The sequence below is a fragment of the Nyctereutes procyonoides genome, unplaced genomic scaffold (genome assembly GCF_905146905.1).
Source record: "Nyctereutes procyonoides isolate TBG_1078 unplaced genomic scaffold, NYPRO_anot_genome, whole genome shotgun sequence".
Taxonomy (NCBI): Eukaryota; Metazoa; Chordata; class Mammalia; order Carnivora; family Canidae; genus Nyctereutes; species Nyctereutes procyonoides.
In genome coordinates this window covers 3,011,326-3,030,807 of record NW_026575141.1, presented here as the reverse complement: position 1 = coordinate 3,030,807, position 19,482 = coordinate 3,011,326, and positions in this window count along the sequence as shown.

The following is a 19,482-nucleotide window of genomic DNA, read 5'->3' as shown; positions in this document are numbered from 1 at the left end:
GAAGGGCAAACATTATATGGTCTCATTCATTTGGGGAATATAAATAATAGTGAAAGGGAATATAAGGGAAGGGAGAAGAAATGTGTGGGAAATATCAGAAAGGGAGACAGAACATAAAGACTCCTAACTCTGGGAAACGAACTAGGGGTGGTGGAAGGGGAGGAGGGTGGGGGTGATTGGGTGACGGGCACTGAGGGGGGCACTTGACGGGTTGAGCACTGGGTGTTATTCTGTATGTTGGCAAATTGAACACCAATAAAAAATAAATTTATTATTAAAAAAATAAAATGGCCTTTGACCCATGTAATGGACTGTCACCTGGTCAACCCTCCCAAATGGCTCATAAATGAATTCCTTCCACCTTGTCCATGGTGCTTTTTGTGCCTTCCTTTCCCTTTTGAAGCCGGCTGCAGAAACCTGGACTCAGCCAGGTGACAGTGGGGTAGCCGAAGGGATGCAGAGGTTTTATTTTATTTATTTATTTTTTTTATGCAGAGGTTTTATACTCAGCCCTCTCGGGACCCCAAGAGATTCTTTTTATTTTTTTATTTACTTTTAGGATGCTTGGGTGGCTCAGTGGTTGAGCGTCTGCCTTCGGCTCAGGGCATGATCCTGGAGTCCTGGGATTGAGTCCTGCACTGGGCTCCCTGCATGGAGCCAGCTTCTCCCTCTACCTGTGTCTCTGCCTCTCTTTCTGTGTCTCTCATGAGTAAATAAATAAAATCTTTAAAAAAAATGTTTTTAATTGTAAATAATAACCTAAACTATACTATATACTTTTTTTAGTTTTTAATTGTAAATAATAACCTAAACTATAATTAAATTAAATTAAATTAAAATTTAAAACAATTATAAATTGTTTTTAATTTAGTATTTAATTGTAAATAATAACCTAAACTATACTATATACTTTTTTAGTTTTTTTTTTTTTTTAGATGTTATTTATTCATGAGAGACACACAGAGAGGCAGAGACACAGGCAGAGGGAGAAGCAGGCCCCATGCAGGGAGCCCCACATGGGACTTGATTCTGGGACTCGATCCTGGGACTCCAGGACCACATCCTGGGCCAAAGGCAGGTGCTAAACCGCTGAGCCACTCAGGGATCCCCTATACTAGTTTTTATTTTATTTTTTAAAGTTTTATTTGTTTATTCATGAGAGGCAGAGATACAGGCAGAGGGAGAAGCAGGCTCCCTATAGGGAGCCCAATGTGGGACTTGATCCCCGGACCCCAGGATCATGCCTTGAGCCAAAGGCAGATGCTCAACCACTGAGCCACCCAGGCATCCCAGCTTTACTAGTTTTTTAAATGTATTTTAAAAAAGATTTTTAAAAAAATTTATTCATGAGAGACAGAGAAGCAGAGACACAGGCAAAGGGAGAAGCAGGCCCCATGCAGGGAGCCCAATTTGGGATTCCATCCCGGGTCTCCAGGATCAGGCCCTGGGCCGAAGGTGGCGCTAAACCGCTGAGCCACCTGGGCTGCCCTGAAAATGTATTTATTCATTTAAAATAATCTTTACATTCAACATGGGGCTTGAACTTACACATCAAGATCAAGAGTCGCATGCCCTACTGACTGAGCCAGCCAGGTGTCTCTACACTTTACTATTTTAACCCTCCTTTTTTAGAGGTTGGGGAGAGGCAGAGGAAGAAGGAGAGAGAATCCCACACAGGCTCCATGTCCAGCATAGAGCCCGACATTAGGCTTGAGCTCACGACCCTGAGATCATGCCCTGAGCCAGAATCAAGAGTCAGATTCTCATCCAACTGAGCCACCCAGGCACCCATATTTTAACCATTTTTTTTATTTTTTATTTTTTATTTTTTATTTATGATAGTCACACAGAATGAGAGAGAGAGGCAGAGACACAGGCAGAGGGAGAAGCAGGCTCCACGCACCGGGAGCCCGACGTGGGATTCGATCCCAGGTCTCCAGGATCGTGCCCTGGGCCAAAGGCAGGCGCTAAACCGCTGTGCCACCCAGGGATCCCTATTTTAACCATTTTTAACTATATCCACATCATTGTAGAATGAACTTCTGAACTTTTTCATCTTGTAGAACTGCAACCCTGTCCCCATTTCTGCCTCTCCCAGGCCCTGGTGACTGCCACTCTACTTTCTGTCTCCATGAATTTGACTGCTCTAAGGACCTCTTCTCAGGGCAATTATACAGTGTTTGTCTTTTTGTGACTGGCTTATTTTACTTAGTAGAATGTCTTCAAGGTTCACCCATGTAGTTGTGCATGACTGGATGGCCTTTTTAAAAGGCTGAATAAAAAAAAAAGGCTGAATAATAGTCCATTTTATGGATATACTACATTTGCTTATCCATTCATCTGTCAGTGTAGTGTTTAGCTTGGATTTTGATTCTGATCCAACTGGCCATTCTTTTTATTTTTTTAAAAAAAGATTTTATTTATAAATTAGAGAGAGAAAGAGAAAGGGCATGAGCAGGGGTGGAGAGGGCAAAGGGAGAGGGAGAAGCAGCTTCCCTGCCCAGCTGGAAGCCAGGTGTGGGCTCAATCCCAGGACACACCAATCATGACCTGAGCTGAAGGCAGCCGCTTCACCGGCTGAGCCACCCAGGCGCCCCCAACTGGCCATTATTGAGTACCATCTGAATGCTGCCGACTGTCGTGGTGTCTTCGATACCCATTACTGAGACGTTCTTACATGGTCAGGAATGTCACACAGGCAAGTGGACACAGGTAGGGTCTTGTATTCTCCTACCTTCCTGTTGTTTTGCCAGAGCAGCCCTCAAAGGATTCCACTATGAACCTGTACCGCTTTGATAAGCATTTAAAAAAATAAAAACTATTAAAAAAAAAAAAGAATAAATGGATTTTGTAACTGGAAAAAGTTTAGAAACTTCAGCTTTATCTCATTTGGTCATTGTACCACCATACAAGATTTGCATGGTCCCTATTTTTCAGAGGAGGAAACTGGGAGGAGGAAGGTAGGAGGAGGCTAGGAAAGTGAAGGGTGGCTATGGGGCTCAGCCAGGAGTAGGATGAGTACCTGACCAAGAGGGAGTACTCCTATGTTTTATGCCCTAGGCACCTTGCTTGCCGTGTCCTAGTAGTGCAGGCCCCAGCTGGAGGCTGAGCCTGAGAGAGGCCTCCCCGTGGCCAGGAGCAGTTGTCCACAGCCCTAGTCTAGGGTCTGACAGCCACCCTGAGGTGGGCTTACCCTGCAAGGAGCATTGGATTGGAAGTCAGGGAGTCCTCTGGGACTAGGCTCCCGGTAAGCCGGATTTGGCCTGAGAGCAGCAGAACACCAGGACCTGCTCAGTGCCTGAGTTGCAGGTACATTCTATGCTTGTCCCCTTTCTCTAGCATTTGATCTGAAGACTATTTTCAGTGTCCCCCAGAGGAGCCACCTGAAGGCGCTGCAGATGCAGATAAGAAGCCCATGGCCATGCAGGGCTTATGCAGACGCCTCATGCCTCCAGAAGGAGGTGTGGGCCACTCAATTACATTTGAGACATCTTGAAGTTAGGAATTGCAGGTGGATGTCTCAGGCCCACAGAGCCGTCTCCCCAGCTGCTTGCTGTGCAGTCAGGGGACTAGGAAACCTCTGTTCCCTGGGGCCTCTGCTGAGTCATAAACACATGGGACACATTTCAACAGAAATACCCATTTGTTAAGTCTCAGGTGACTTTCTCAGTCTTTTCCACTTACATCCAGGACAGCCTCAGAGAATTTAGCTCTGGTCATGAACACCTCTTTCCGAGGGTACTTCTGGAGAAGCAGGCCTGACCTCTCTTTGCCTTTCTCAGTCCAGCCCCCTCTCCCATGAATGAGTGGGTTCTGGGGGCAGAGACCCTCAATCTCCTCATCCTCCCACCCATCACATTGGGACAGAGCGCAGGTGTCCTTGTGTCAGGAGCAGGGAGATAGTAAGTGAGAATGAGGGTCAGCTGTATGGAGGGACAGGTGCTGAGTTATTTGGGGGCCGCAGAGGCAGAGGGACGTCTTGGGAGCCCGAGGAGTTGGCCTCTAGTCGTGTCCACTGTGAGCAGGCAAGGAACTCAATCTCTCAAGACTGTTTCCTCATTTATAAAGTGGCAGTAATAATATTTGCCTCTGGCTTGTTGAGATGATCAGATGAGAAGCAGGTGAGAAAGCACTTGACAAAGCAGAAAATGTTCTGGTGGGAGGCTTTATTTTTTACCTCTGAGGAATGGATGGCAGAGGAAAGAAAAATGTTGATATTGGGGAGAGGATGGTGGGAGAGAAAGGCATGGGATAGAAGTATTAGGGAAAAGATGATGAATAGTTTGGAATTTATAGCTACTGAGGAGAAAAGAAAGGGGGAGAGGTAGATAAGCTGGAAAAAGGTATCTTGGAGATACCTCTACCAAGATGGTACAGGGGACGGTATATGCGGTGTGTGTGGGCATGAATATGTGTAGAGTGTATATGTAGTATGTGTGGCCTGTGTGTCCTATAGAGCTTCCTCTGCCTCAGGCTGCCCTTCAGCACTCTGTTCCGGCTGTGGTTAGGTAAGCCAGCCTGCGGCTGCCACCTGCTGGCTGAGCGTGCCAGGGTGGCCGGAGTCTCACTGAGCCTGTGGTTTGGACACATCCTCTTCCAGAGTCTGATGCTGTCCTCCTCAGCTATTTGTTTGTTTGTTTGTTTGTTTCTCCTCTCCCTGGCCTCTTCTACACCCTCTGATTCTTCTACCTCTATTCCAAAGGATGGTGGGTTTCTCCCTGGGTTCCCCCAAACTTCTCCAACATAAATGGGAGTGATAAGTCCAAGGCTGCCTGCCTCCTAGCACAGTGGTGAGGGTGAAATGGATGATAGGGGGGCTGTGAAAGGATTTTGTAGCCCTCAGGCCCCTTGTGAATGCCAGTATCAGTGTGACAACAGGTCACACAGTGCAGTCCTTCCTAATCAGGTGGCTGTTTGTGGAACAGTTCCTTTAGCACCGCTGAGGAATTTCTATCCTTGACAGGGGTTTAGGCAGTGACTGGGTGATGGGGAGGGGTGGAGGATGTCCCTGGCTTCAGGCATTTCTATTCCACACAATACCCAACTGCTTTGTTTTTCCTAAGAAGGATTTTTATTTTTTTCTTTTTATTTTTTTTCTAAGAAGGATTTTTTTTAAAGATTTATTTATTTATTTATGATAGACATAGAGAGAGGCAGAGACACAGGAGGAGGGAGAAGCAGGCTCCCATGAGGTTGTTAGCAGGGCTCTCCACCTGCATTGAAGCTGTCCCCAGAGGGGTCTGGTATGGGGGGGTGGCATTCAACATTTGATAGTTTAATGGTACACAAGCATGGGTCTCATCAGACTCATCTGTGTAAAAATTCATACCCTGATGCTCAAAGATCTTAGTATCTTAGGTCTTGGGTTGGACTCAGGAATCAGATTTCTGTAAAGCTACTGGGAAGCCAGGTTTATAACCCCTTCTCTAGGCCATGGCTGGGATAGGACGGTGGAGACAAGGTAGCAGATTTCAAGGTGACTGGTTAGTGGCCTCACAGGAGAGGGTGGCTCTCAAAACAGCCTGCTGCCTGCACCTTATTGGATTAGGACACAGAGAGCTGTGTCTGTGCTCTGTGTTCTCTGTACTGACAGAGCTCTGTGGACTGGCTGGCCTGGCTTGAATGAATCATGGAAAAAGCTGTTTATTCACCTTCTTGGCCAAATATCACCAGAAAGATTCACTTCAGGAAAGAAAGCAGCTCTGTATCTATGGCAACATTTCCAAAAGTATGTCCTGGAAACATGAATTCAAAGTAATTTATAAATATTAATGCATAAATATTAATTTTGAATGTAGAGAGAAAGAGAAGAAGAGATAGTGATTCATGATCAACTCAAATTAAGATACACTGGTGTAAAAATAATTTTTTTTTTTAAGTAGCTATTCAGAGATTTTGAGATGACGACTTTCTAGGTGGGGTGGTGTTGCATTCAGCATTTCCCAAATGTGTTTTGGCTACGGAGCCCTTTTTGTGAACCATCTCTTCACCCTAGGGTTCTGGGGAGCATTGGTTTGGAAGAAACTTCTTTATGGTTTCTACCTACTTCCAATGCAAGAGAGCAAATCAGAGACCTCAAACCAGGCTGGCACTCTTAATAGGAGTCATATTGCCCCTGAGCGGATGAAATTGGTTGCTAAAGAGTGAAACAGCCTTACTCCTTTTTTTTTTTTTAAAGATTTTATTTATTTACTCATGAGAGACACAGAGACAGAGAGGGAGAAGCAGGCTCTATGCAGGGAGCCCGACGTGGGACTTGATCCCGGTCCCCAGGATCAGGCCCTGGGCTAAAGGCGGCGCTAAACCTCTGAGCCACCTGGGCTGCCTAGCCTTACTCTTTATATATATATATATATATATATATATATATATATATATATATATATATATATAAAATGTATTTTTTTTTTAAGATTTATTCATGAGAGACACACAGAGAGAGAGAGAGGCAGAGACACAGGCAGAGGGAGAAGCAGGCTCCATGTAGGGAGCCCAAAACGGGACTGGATCCTGGGTCTCCAGGATCATGCCCCAGGCTGTAGGTGGCGCTAAACCGCTGAGCCACTGGGGCTGCTCCTCTTTTTATATATAATGCACAGATACCTCATAGTACATAAAAAGATACAGGGTATATGTTTATGGTATTAAATTTCATGGGGCAGGAAGCAGTTGGTAGTGGTGGTGGTGTGTGTATGGGGGTGGGGTGGGGAAGATGTCTAAAGAGGCTCCTTAGGGGATGCCTGGGTGGTTTAGTGTCTGCTTTTGGCTCAGGGTGTGATCCTGGAGTCCCAGGATCGAGTCCCGCCCCGGGTTCCCTGCAGTGAGCCTGCTTCTCCCTCTGCCTGGGTCTCTGCCCCTCTCTCTCTGTGTCTCTCCTGAGTAAATAAATAAAATCTTAAAAAAATAAATAAATAAATAAAGAGGCTCCTTAGAAGAGCAATGCTGGAGAATGCTGACAGACTTCTAGCCAGTCAGATTGGTATATGTGCTGCTGAAGCGAGCACTAGCCAGTCAGATTGGGATGAGGTGACAGCTCTGCCACTGTGTGACCTTGAGGTAACTTATTTACTTCTCTGAGCTTCAGATTCTTCACCTGGGAAATAGAATTTCTCATTACTTCATGAGATCTCTGAGCTTTACAGAAGATAGTTGAAAAACAGAGGCTACCAACATAACCTTTAGGCCTGTAACTTTGCTATCCACCTGGGATTGCAGCAGCTTTGACTAATCAATTTGAGCTTCACTGCCTTTAGGCTATAGACAGAAGCATAAAGATACATGAAGCTTGGTACAACCAGGTCTAAGGAAACAGAAATGAGAAAATATTATTTTAAAGCTTGTAAGATAAACAAAAAAGCAATCTCATGGGTGGGGGGATTGGGGGGCTGGACTCCTGCAAGTCAGAGCTGGTGATGAGGGGTAGCTGCAGCACGACCTACTGGGCGCTATGCTGCTCCCCTGGGCAGCAGGGTCCCAGACCCCTGGGGATAGCTACCTAATCTCGCAGGCCCAGCTTGCTGGGTGTCTGAGGTTGGGATCGACACCGAGGTGGGTGGGGCAGGCCAAGGCAGGAAATGTCCGATGCACCTAAAAATAGTGTGGGAGGGAACAGGAAACAGAAACTTTGGGCCAACATGGAAATGCTTTCTGAATTATCAGGAAATCAGGATTAAGAGCTGTGGGGGCAGACACCACCCTGCGGCAAAACTGCAATTCCCTGTGAGCCCTCTCTATGGAAGGATATGGAGGAAGTCAGATTTGGGATCCGGTGGGGAACAGAGACTAACTGGGATAGCATTAGGGTCAGTCCTTTGCTTCGTTACTAACACATAACTGTGCTCCCTTGATCTTTAATTGCATGGAGAGGCAGGTCTTTACTAGGGTGGTCTGTAGTCCTGACTAAAGGGGTTCTTGGGACATGGAACTTTGATTTTTAAAACTAGGAAAAGTCCTGGGCAAACTGATAAGTTGGCTACCTTGCACTTAACACAGGATATTTCAGTCTCTCAAGGTTTACCGCCGAGGGTACAGTCTTGCCTACACACAGCATCACCTGGGGGAGTTCTTAAAAAATCCCTGGGCCTGGGCTGCAGTCAGACCAATTAATTTAGATTTTCAAGGTGGGGTCCAGCCATCTTCATTTTATTTTATTTTAAAGATTTTATTTGAGAGAGAGAGAGAGAGAGAGTGTGCACACCAGAAGGGTGGGGGCAGAGGGAGAGAGAGAAGCAGACTCCCCACTGAGTGGGGAGCCTGATGTGGGGCTTGATCCCAGGATGCCAGGGATCATGACCTGAGCTGAAGGCGGATGCTTAACTGACTGAGCCACGCAGGCACCCCCAGGTATCTGCATTTTAAGAAACTGTCCAGGTGGGTGGTTCCTGTGTGCTGCCAAAGCTGAAATCGTGGCTTTATTGTGTATTTTTTTAAAAGATTTTATTTACTTATTCATGAGAGAGAGAGAGAGAGGCAGAGACATAGGCAGAAGGAGAAGCAGGCTCCATGCCGGGAGCCCGATGTGGGACTTGATCCTGGGTCTCCAGGATCACACCCAGGTGGAAGGTGGCACTAAACCGCTAAGCCACTGGGCTGCCCAGCTTTATTGTGTATTAAGCATCACCTGAGGCCTGTTTTCCAGGCTTCACCATTAGAGATTCTCAGCGCATGATTTGCAGTGGAGGCTGGGGATATTTCTCTTAAAACGAAGTCAGGGCACCTCGGTGGTTCAGTGGTTGAGCATCTGCCTTTGGCTCATGTCATGATCCTGGGGTCCTGGAATTGAGTCCTGCATCAGCCTCCCCGCAGGGACCCTGGTTCTCCCTTTGCCTATATTTCTGCCAATCTCTGTGTGTCTCTTATAATGAATAAAACAAAACAAAACAAAACAAAAACAAAGAAAGGCCCAAACCAAAACCAAAACCAAACCTAAATCAGCAGTGATAACTCATGCAAGCGTTCCTCGAGGCATACTTTGAGAAACACTGGCCTAGATTCTTATTCTCTTGTGGATCTGTCAGCTTTGAACAGAAAGGGTTGTTCTGATCAATCAAAACATTTATTCAACACCTACATACTGAAGGACTTATAGGAGTTCCAAAGATGACTCAATTAAGGTTCCTCTTCTAAAGGCAATTAACTTCTAATGAGCAAGACAGATACACTTTAGGGCAACTGGTGACAGGTCATCCCTAGGGGAAAAAATCTAGGATTGAACCAATGAACAGCATTGGATTGAGCACCAGAATTCCTGGGCTGTTCTCACGACCCTTATATTAATGAGCTATGTGTTCAGTCCTGGGAACATGATCCCCTTTTGCTCGTCTTCATCTTCCTTAGCTGTAAATTGCAAGGTTTGGACGACCTAACTTCTAAGGCCCTGCATCATCTGAGCCTGACTGTGAACCTGGCCAGCACATATTGTTTGGAGGGCAGAGTATGTAGGGCTCTGTGCAAGCATGGGGTTGCTATGGGCAAACTCCTTGTATTCTGCGAGTAGGTAATAGCACTTTTTGCTAAAAAGAAAATGGATGCCTGGCTGTCATGAGTTCAGGCTCCACATGGAGCACAGAGCTTACTTAAAAAAACAAAACAAAACACATTTGCATGGGGAGAAGAGAGTTAAGTCATAGGGTCCCATGTGGAGCGGGAAGACCTAGGGGTGTGCCTGGGTTGACTGTAGCATTAGTGCAGATGGAGAAGGAGAGAACAAAGCCTTCCAGCGGCTGTATTACATTGCTAAGGGTGCCATAACAAAGTACCACAAACTGGGTGGCTTAAAAAACAAGTTTTGGGACAACTGGGTGGCTCAATAGCTGAGCATCTGCCTTCGGCTCAGGGTGTGATCTTGGGATCAAGTCCCACATCGGGCTCCCTGCATGGAGCCTGCTTCTCCCTCTGCCTGTATGTCTCTGCCTTTCTCTGTGTCTCTCATGAATGAATAAATAAAAGTTGTTTTGGAGATCAAGGTGTGGGAGCATGCTCCCTCAGAAGGCACTAGGGAAGGATCTGGTCCAGTCCTCTCTCCTAGCTTCTGATAGTTTCTTGGTTTGTGAAAGCATAATGCCAGTCTTCACATGGAGTTCTCCCTGTGTTCAGAATCCTCCTTTTTATAAAGTTATCAACCATATTGGCTCGGGGGTCCAGCCTGCTCCAGGAATGACTCACGTTAACTAATTATATCTGCAATGACCTTACTTCCAAATGAGATCATATTCTGAAGTCCTAGGAGTTAGGAAATTTGGGGGCACACAATTCAACCTGTAACAGTGGGCATGCACTAGCTGTGACTGCTAAACAGATTCAGTTACTGAAGAAGGCTCAGAGGCCCAAAATGATAGTGCTTGCAAACCTACAATTTATTATAGCATAGCAACATTATCAAAGTGGAGATACCATCACAGCCAAAGGCTACTCACAGCAAGGAGCCTGGAGAAGCCAAGTCCCAGCTCCTGTTGCCTCCCTCTGTTAAGGTCCATGGCAGGGAATGCTCTTTCAAATCAGGAAACACTTCAAAACCACAATGAGATACCACCTCACACCAGTGAGAATGGGGAAAATTAACAAGGCAGGAAACCACAGTAGTTGGAGAGGATGTGGAGAAAGGTGAATCCTCTTGCACTGTTGGTGGGAATGTGAACTGGTGCAGCCACTCTGGAAAACTGTGTGGAGGTTCCTCAAAGAGTTAAAAATAGACCTGCCCTACGACCCAGCAATTGCACTGTTGGGGATTTACCCCAAAGATTCAGATGCAGTGAAACGCCGGGACACCTGCACCCCGATGTTTATAGCAGCAATGTCCACAATAGCCAAACTGTGGAAGGAGCCTGGGGTCCATCGAAAGACGAATGGATAAAGAAGATGTGGTCTATGTATACAATGGAATATTCCTCGGCCATTAGAAACGACAAATACCCACCATTTGCTTCAATGTGGATGGAACTGGAGGGTATTATGCTGAGTGAAGTAAGTCAATCGGAGAAGGACAAACAGTGTATGTTCTCATTCATTTGGGGAATATAAATAATAGTGAAAGGGAATATAAGGGAAGGGAGAAGAAATGTGTGGGAAATACCAGAAAGGGAGACAGAACATAAAGACTCCTAACTCTGGGAAACGAACTAGGGGTGGTGGAGGGGGAGGAGGGCGGGGGGTGGGGGTGAATGGGTGACGGGCACTGAGGGGGACACTTGACGGGATGAGCACTGGGTGTTATACTGTATGTTGGTAAATTGAACACCAATAAAAATTAATTTATTAAAAAAAACAATCTATATCTATAAAGAAAAAAAAATCAGGAAACACCAGTGCTACTTGGAACACTTCAGAGCCTCAGAGTTTTGGCCCCGGGCTTCTTATAACTTGTCAGGCAAGCATATTCTCACTATATAACCACCTCCAAATGGCAGAATCTCTGATGGGGAGGGTGGGGTAGAGGAGGTGGTGGCCATGCTCAGCTAGACCAGGTGCAAATCATCAATCTCATTGCTACTAAAGCACACTTCTGACAAGCTGGTACAAACCACCCCAAACTCCTCCGGGGCATTGTTACAAAGCAACACTGTTAATCAATGTGCTCCTGTCTCAACCAGGGTCAGTCCCTGGTGAATCCCAGACCTGCTGGAATTAACCCTCGTTGCCTGGGTGTGGGGGGCGGAAGGAAATCACACAAGTAACCCTCTTCACTAGGTACTGAGTTCCTCCTATATTTCAATATGTGTTGAATTCATGTGGACCTCAAGGATAAAAATCTGAGGCTGTTTGAGAGGCCAGGCCGTTCTGTTTCCTTTGTCACTGGCTTTGGTTTAGGGCTGGTGGTTTAAAATTTTTTTATTTTTATTTTTATTTTATTTATTTAAAAAAATATTTATTTTTTCCTGAGAGAGAGAGAGAGAGAGAGAGAGAGAGAGAGAGAGAGGCAGAGGGAGAAGCAGGCTCCATGCAGTGAGCCCGACGTGGGGCTCAATCCTGGGTCCTCAGGATCAGGCCCCGGGCTGAAGGTGGCGCCAAACCACTGAGCCACCAGGGCTGCCCTATTTTTATTTTATTTTATTTTTTACTAATCTTTACACCCAAAGTGTGACTTGAACTCATGACCCTGAGATCAAGAGCCAAATGCTCCTCTGACTGAGCTAGCCAGGCACCCCTGGCGGTTTATTTTATTTATTTTATTTTTAAAAAGATTTTATTCATTTATTCATGAGAGATAGAGAGAGGCAGAGACATAGGCAGAGGAAGAAGCAGGCTCCCTACAGGGAGCCCGATGTGGACTAGATCCCAGGACTCCGGGATCATCAGCTGAACCGCTGAGCCACCCAGGCATTCCACCCCTAGTGGTTTATTTTATTTTATTTTATTTTATTTTATTTTATTTTATTTTATTTTATTTTATTTATTTTATTATTTTTTTACCCCTAGCGGTTTAAATCTGACTTTTATGTGAATTTTTAAAAAAGATTTTATTTATTCATTTATGATAGACATAGAGAGAGAGAGAGGCAGAGATACAGGCAGAAGGAGAAGTAGGCTCCATGCTGGGAGCCTGACGTGGGACTCTATCCTGGGTCTCCAGGGATCGGGCCCTGGGCCAAAGGCAGGCGCCAAACCGCTGAGCCACCCAGGGATCCCCTGCATTTTTTTTTTAAATAAAGATTTTATTTATGAGAGAGAGAGAGAGAGAGAAAGAGGCAGAGACATAGGCAGAGGGAGAAGCAGGATCCATGTAGGGAGCCCAATGTGAGACTTGATCCTGGGACTCTAGGATCATGCCTTGGGCTGAAGGCAGGCGCTAAACCACTGAGCCACCCAGGTGTCCCTGTGCATGTTTTTTAGATCTTCTGTAGCTCTAGCTGCTAGAGTCCCTTCTTCCTTCTTGCTGTTTTCCTGAATCACTGCCCAGGCATCTGTGGTCCAAGATGCCCCCAGCATATGATGTGTGGGACCAAAGCCTCCATGCCTGACCCTTGGGACTATGCTGACAGTCCCTTGCTGTCACAGGGAAGTGGGGATGAAGGGAAGCCCACTGAAGGGAGCCCAGTGGCCTGAGCAGATACCCATGTTCAGTTATTGCCCATGCTCAGTTAGCTTCAGAAGGGCCATCCAGAACTGGGGGTACAGAGAGCCTGGGCAGCTCTCTGGAGCAGGAACAAGAATGAGTTGGAATCCTGGTTCAGTTGGCTGATGGTCTGCAGGAAGCAGCATGCTAAGTGCCACTGTAGGCTCAAGTAGGCAGTAAGAGCCCCAAATCCCAGGTCTAGGGGAAGTTGCATGTCCAGCTGCTTTCCATAGCCATTTCTGCTACATGGAAGTAGAGTGGGAACCAGAATTGGGAGTGAAGCTTGCAGAGTGAAGTGAATAGTGGAATGAGCAGTGCAAGCTTGTAAGGCCAATGGGTGCTGAGTCTCCAGAGGGCCTCCATCATTTTCAGCCCACTAGGAACAGCCCAGAGCTTGGGGCCTGGTTGGATCTGCAGAGATGGCAAGGGGCCAAGGGAGAGGTGACAGAGGAAGAAGCCAGGCAGGCCCTGCGGTCACAAAGCCCTGAGACAAAGGGCAGAGAAGACTGAGGCTGCAGTGATGTTTCCTGGCAGTGCTGAAGCAGTGCTAGAGGTGGAAGATGCCAGGAGCCAGAGCCAGGAGAGTAGGGCCTCTTGCTCTTTCAGGGAACACTTGCAGTCCCTGCTGAGAGGGACCCGCCTGATCTTCCTGGGTCCCCAGCTCCTCCCTGCCACATTTTCTCTACCTCTGCTTATTGCTGCCTGTAGCTTAGCCTTTTTTTTTTTTTTTTTCATAAAATTGGCCTCTGTTTACCTCCATACCTAACCTGGACAACACAAACCGCAGTGTTTATGAATTTAAATTCTGTGTTCAGGAAGATCAAAGTAACAAAAAGGGCATTAAAAAGGGGTTGGAGGGATGCCTGGGTGGCTCAGCAGTTAAGGTGCCTGCCTTCGGCTCAGGGCATGATCCTGGAGTCCTGGGATCGAATCCCACATTGGGCTCCTTGTGGGGAGCCTGTTTCTCTCTCTGCCTATGTCTCTGCCTCTTTCTCTGTGTCTCTCATGAATAAATAAATAAAATCTTAAAAAAAAATAAAAAGGAATTGGAAAAATACATAGGTTTAGGCAGCCCCTGTGTAATTTTGTATTTCCCTCAGTGGAGTGAATGATTAGCCATGAAGCGTTTATGTGGCTGGTGTAATAGTTTTGGATAAGTAGCTTTGTGGTAGGTAATGACGATTATTTGTGTTATATGCCTGCTTTATAGTTCAGGGGTCTCTTGAGTAATCAATATGCTCATTTGCTTGTTTTATGTGACTTAAGAGTAAAATTTTACAATTTTAAACAATTGTGGAGGCTTGAGTTCTAGAAGCTTTGCATTTGATGAGCTTTCATTATGTGTATGATTCACTTGAATTTGAGACCTTACTTAGTTAAGGGAACATTGGAAAGGCTACTGAGGGCAGCCCGGGTGGCTCAGTGGTTTAGCGCCGCCTTTGGCCCAGGGCGTGATCCTGGAGACCTGGGATCAAGTCCCATGTTGGGCTCCCTGCATGGAGCTTGCTTCTCCCTCTGCCTGTGTCTCTGCCTCTCTCTCTCTCTCTCTCTCTCTCTGTGTGTGTCTCCCATGAATAAATAAATAAAATATTAAAAAAAAATGGAAAGGCTACTGAACTAGGCAGGTCCCTATTAGCCATGTGACCCTGAGCAAAGCACTTCTCTAAGCCTCAATTTCTTCCATCTGTGCAATGAAGAGACTGTATTGCCTGCCTTCCAGGACTAATGGCAACGGTGTATGTGAAAGTCCTTTTTGAGCTGCAAACATCTATGCAAGTGCCTGGTATTATTCCTGCTGTTGTTATTCAATATAACATTGTTTCCATGGGAAAGTGCAACTTGCTTTATGACAATTGGATTTACAATGTCGTTTCCAGGAATGCATTTATCTCAGAGCAGTCTTTGGCCAAAAGCAACATAACCTGACCCAAGGATAAAATACACTGTGGCAAAAGACAGGAACTGCCCAGGCAGATTTTGAAATGAAAAGAAAAGAAAAGAAAATGAAAACTCTCCCCAGCTATGGTGCTCATCTTGCTCCACCTTGCCCTCCTGCAGAGAAGTCCTTGTATTAGGGTTCTCCAGAGAAACAGAAAAAACAGGATGCCTCTGTGTGTGTGTGTGTGTGTGTGTGTGTGTGTGTGTGTATCTATTTATTTTAAGGAATTGGCTCATGTAACTGTGGAGGTTTGGCAAGTTCAAAATCTGCAGGGTAGGCCAGTGGGCTGGAGACCCATGGAAGGGCGGATGTTGTAGTTCAAGTCCAAAGGCCGTATTCTGGCAGAATTCGCTCTTCTTTGGGGGAGGTCATTGTTTTTCTATTAAGGACTTTACGTGATTGGGTAAGGCTCACCCATGTTGTGGAGGGTAATCTGCTTTCTTCAGTCTGTTATTTTATTATTTTTTAAAGATTTTATTTATTTATTCCTGAGAGGCACAGAGAGACAGAGAGGCAGAGACACAAGCAGAGGGAGAAGCAGGCTCCCTGCAGGGAGCCTGATGTGGGACTGGATCCTGGGACCCCAGGATTACAATCTGGGCTGAAGGGAGGCACTCAACCACTGAGCCACTGAGCCAATAGCAGCCTCAGTCTGTAATTGATTTAAATATCAATTTCATCTAAAAACACCTTCAAGAGACAGCAAAAATATCCAGGGACTATGGCCTTGCCAAGTTGACACATGAAATTCACCATCCCCCTCTGTGTCTCTCTGAGGCCCTTCTCTTTCTTTAACCCCTGCCCAGGGCTATAGAGACCATCCTGAAGTTGGTGTGTTTCCTTCTAGTCCATGTTTTTATATTGTTACCACATAGGTTTGTGTATTAGTATGGCAGGTAAACTGAAAGTTTCAGTTGAGGCTTACAGATAAAGGATGAAGTGTGAGACCATGTTAAAGAATTTATAAAGGAAAACCAACTGCTGAACCATTAATACTTATCTACCATGACAATATAAATGAGTCAAGGATTCAAGATTCAAGGAGAATTTATGGTATCAGCTGTTGTCAGTGAGCTCTGAGCTGTGGGCACCATTCTCCCACCCTAAAATCGAAAGGCATCAACTAGAACTCTGAAGATCTCGAAGACTCTGGAGAACCCAAAGAAGGGAGTGTTTGTGAGTCACCTTAAGTATATCCTGGCTCAGAGGCAGTGATGCCAAAACTAGACCAGTAAGAGCTTTCCTGCCCCTTTCTTTTTTTCCTTCCCTTCTCTTGGACCTGGAGACATTAGAAACCAGGGTTGGCAAGGTCGAGAAGAAGAGGAAAAGCAGCAAGGGAGGGCAGGCAGGAAGAAGCCAGCCTCATTCTTCACTGGAGGGCTCCACTGCAGCTGGCCTGAGCTGCACAGTGGGAGAGTCGCTTTTGATTCTGTAAACATCCTTAACCCACCCCCCATGGTAGGGTGTATTTCCCTATCCTTTTGATATTGGGCTTGGCCATGTGACTTGCCAGTGGTATGTTAGCAGATGTCACATGAATGAAGCTTGCAATATGCTTGCATTGAGGACTTTCCTCTTGTACTTCTGCCATCGTCAGGAAAACATATCCCAGGTAGTGTGATTCCTAAAGAATGAAGCAGCCTTGAACAAGCTCACAGCCCAGAGCCAAGCCCAACTGAGATCAGCAGAGTCACCACAGACTTGGGAGTGAGAAATAGATGCTTATTTCTCTGTGTCACTCGGCTTTGTAATGGTTTATTATGTGGCATTAATAATGAGAGCAATGGCAATACTTGATAGAGTAACCAAATGAAGTTGAAAATCATAATGATTACACTAAGGTAGACATTATTTATTGACTAGAACTGCCTAAATTTCATTCTAGGGTGGGGGATTAATATGTCTAATCAAATAAATTTAAAGGAGCATTAATAGACAACAATAAAGTTGCTTTCTGATTATCCCCATGAGTCTTGCTTGTTCAACTTAACAGTTACTTAACAGTTAGACTTCCATTAACGGTATATGATAATGCTATATATGTTTAAAAATTTACACAAATGGCATCATGTTACATTCTGCAAATTGCTCTTTTCATGCCTCCATGTTATGTTTTTGAAATTTATCCAGGCTGATGCTTGTAGTTTGAGTTTTTCATTTAAATTGTCGAAGGGGGGGATGCCTGGGTGGCTCAGCAGTTGAGCACCTGCCTTTGGCTCAGGGCGTGATCCTGGGGTTCTAGGATCAAGTCCCACATTGGGCTCCCTGCATGGAGCCTGCTTCTCCCTCTACCTATGTCTCTGCCTTTCTTTGTGTGTCTCTCATGAATAAATAAATAAAATCTTAAAAAAAAAATAAATTGAGGATCCCTGGGTGGCTCAGCGGTTGAACGCCTGCCTTCAGCCCAGGGTGTGATCCTGGAGACCCAGGATCGAGTCCTATGTCGGGCTCCCTGCATGGAGCCTGCTTCTCCTCTGCCTGTGTCTCTGCCTCTCTCTCTGTGTCTCTCATGAATAAATAAATAAAATCTTAAAAAAATAATAAAAAAAATAAGTAAAAAAAATAAATTGTTGAAGGGGTGCCTGGCTGGCTCAGTAGGTGGAACACAGACTCTTGATCTCAGGGTTGTAAGTTCGAGCCCCATGTTGGGTGTAGAGATTACTTAAAAATAAAATCTAAAAGAAGGGTAAAGAAATAAGTTACTGAGAAATATTATATGAATATACCACAAAAATTTTTTAAAAAGATTTTATTTATTTATTCATGAGATACACACACACACACACACACACAGATTGAGAGATAGAGGGGCAGAGACATAGGCAGAGGGAAAAGTAGGCTCCATTCAGAAGCCCGACGTGGGACTCAATCCTGGGACTCCAGGATCACACCCTGGGCCGAAGGCAGGTGCTCAACCACTGAGCCACCCAGGGATCCCCACAAAAATTTTTTATTTTTTTCCCACAAAAATTTTTTAAAGATTTTTTTTATTTATTAGAGAGAGAGTGAGGAAGCAAGCATGTGAGCATGGGGAGAGGGGCAGAGGGAGAGAGAGAAGCAGACTCCCCCTTGAGCAGAGAGCCTGACATGGGGCTTGATCCCAGGACCCTGAGACCATGACTTGACCCAAAGGCAGGTGCCTAACTGACTGAGCCACCCAGGTCCCCCTGTTCCATACATTTTTTTAATAAATTTTTATTTATTTATTTATGATAGTCACAGAGAGAGAGAGAGGCAGAGACACAGGCAGAGGGAGAAGCAGGCTCCATGCACCGGGAGCCCGACGTGGGACTCGATCCCGGATCTCCAGGATCGTGCCCTGGGCCAAAGGCAGGCGCCAAACCTCTGCGCCACCCAGGGATCCCCTGTTCCATACATTTTTAAATCCTTTCTCCCAATAATGGGCACTTAGTTTGTTCCCCCGTCTTTTTTTGGTTATTATATACTGTGTATTGAGAAACATGCTTGTAGTTGAGTCTTCCTATTCACATTGATAGGACCCTCTCAAGGATATATACTAGAATGGAAAGGTAATTATTGGTGCTATGTACCACTCAGGTATTTCCATTTTCCTCCTGTAGGAGACAAGACAGAGCTGCATGCCCCATCGCCTTGAAGTTAGAGCTAGCTGTGACTCCTTTGGCTAATGAGGTATCAGTGGAGGTGATGCATGTCACTTACAGGTGAAAGCTTTGGACAGCTAGTGTGTGACTTGCCGTTTCTCTCCTACCACAATGACCAGCATTGTTCTGCATGCTGAAGTCTGTCACGAGCTTCTTAGAGTGAGAATAATGTGGAGCCCAACGTCCATGATGTTTGTGTAGCATGAGGAAGAAATTAACCTTGATTTGAACCCCCTGGGGTTTAGGTTAGTTTTTCAAGCCAGCACTGCCTTTGTATCCTGTCTGAAATATAAATCAGTACTAGAGGGTACTCCTAGGAGGGGCACCCTACAGTGAAACGCCTGACTTTGGTACTGGCTTAGCTGGATGATGTGCAGTGAGGAAACTTACTAACAGCTGGAAAAAATGGCCATTTACATTATGCAGTGGAGAGAGATTTTCTTAAACTGCACTTGTAGGAATTTGGGAGGCAGATGAATCTAGAGATTTAGGAAAAGACTTTGGAAAGCAGAATATTAATTGGGTAAGTTAGTCACTCTTGACAGTGTTTGGTGAGATATTACAAGAAAAAGATGAGGTCAGGGAAGAGTTGGCCAGTGTGCAACACTTTTAGGGCTGGGAAAAGCGAACGCTTTTCATTTTGAAACAATAAAATATAAAGGCTTAGACAAAGAATGATTGAAATTTAGTTTTATAAGCAAGGGTTATATCAACACTATAGATGTCACATCCATTTTTAAATCTCTGGATGTATTAAGGTGTCTTCTAGTAAATGTCTAGGTTCTTTCCATTGGACAGAATATATTGGTGATGAGGGAAGACTAAAGGTGTAGACCAAAATACCTTCAGTCAATTTTTTTTTTTTAATT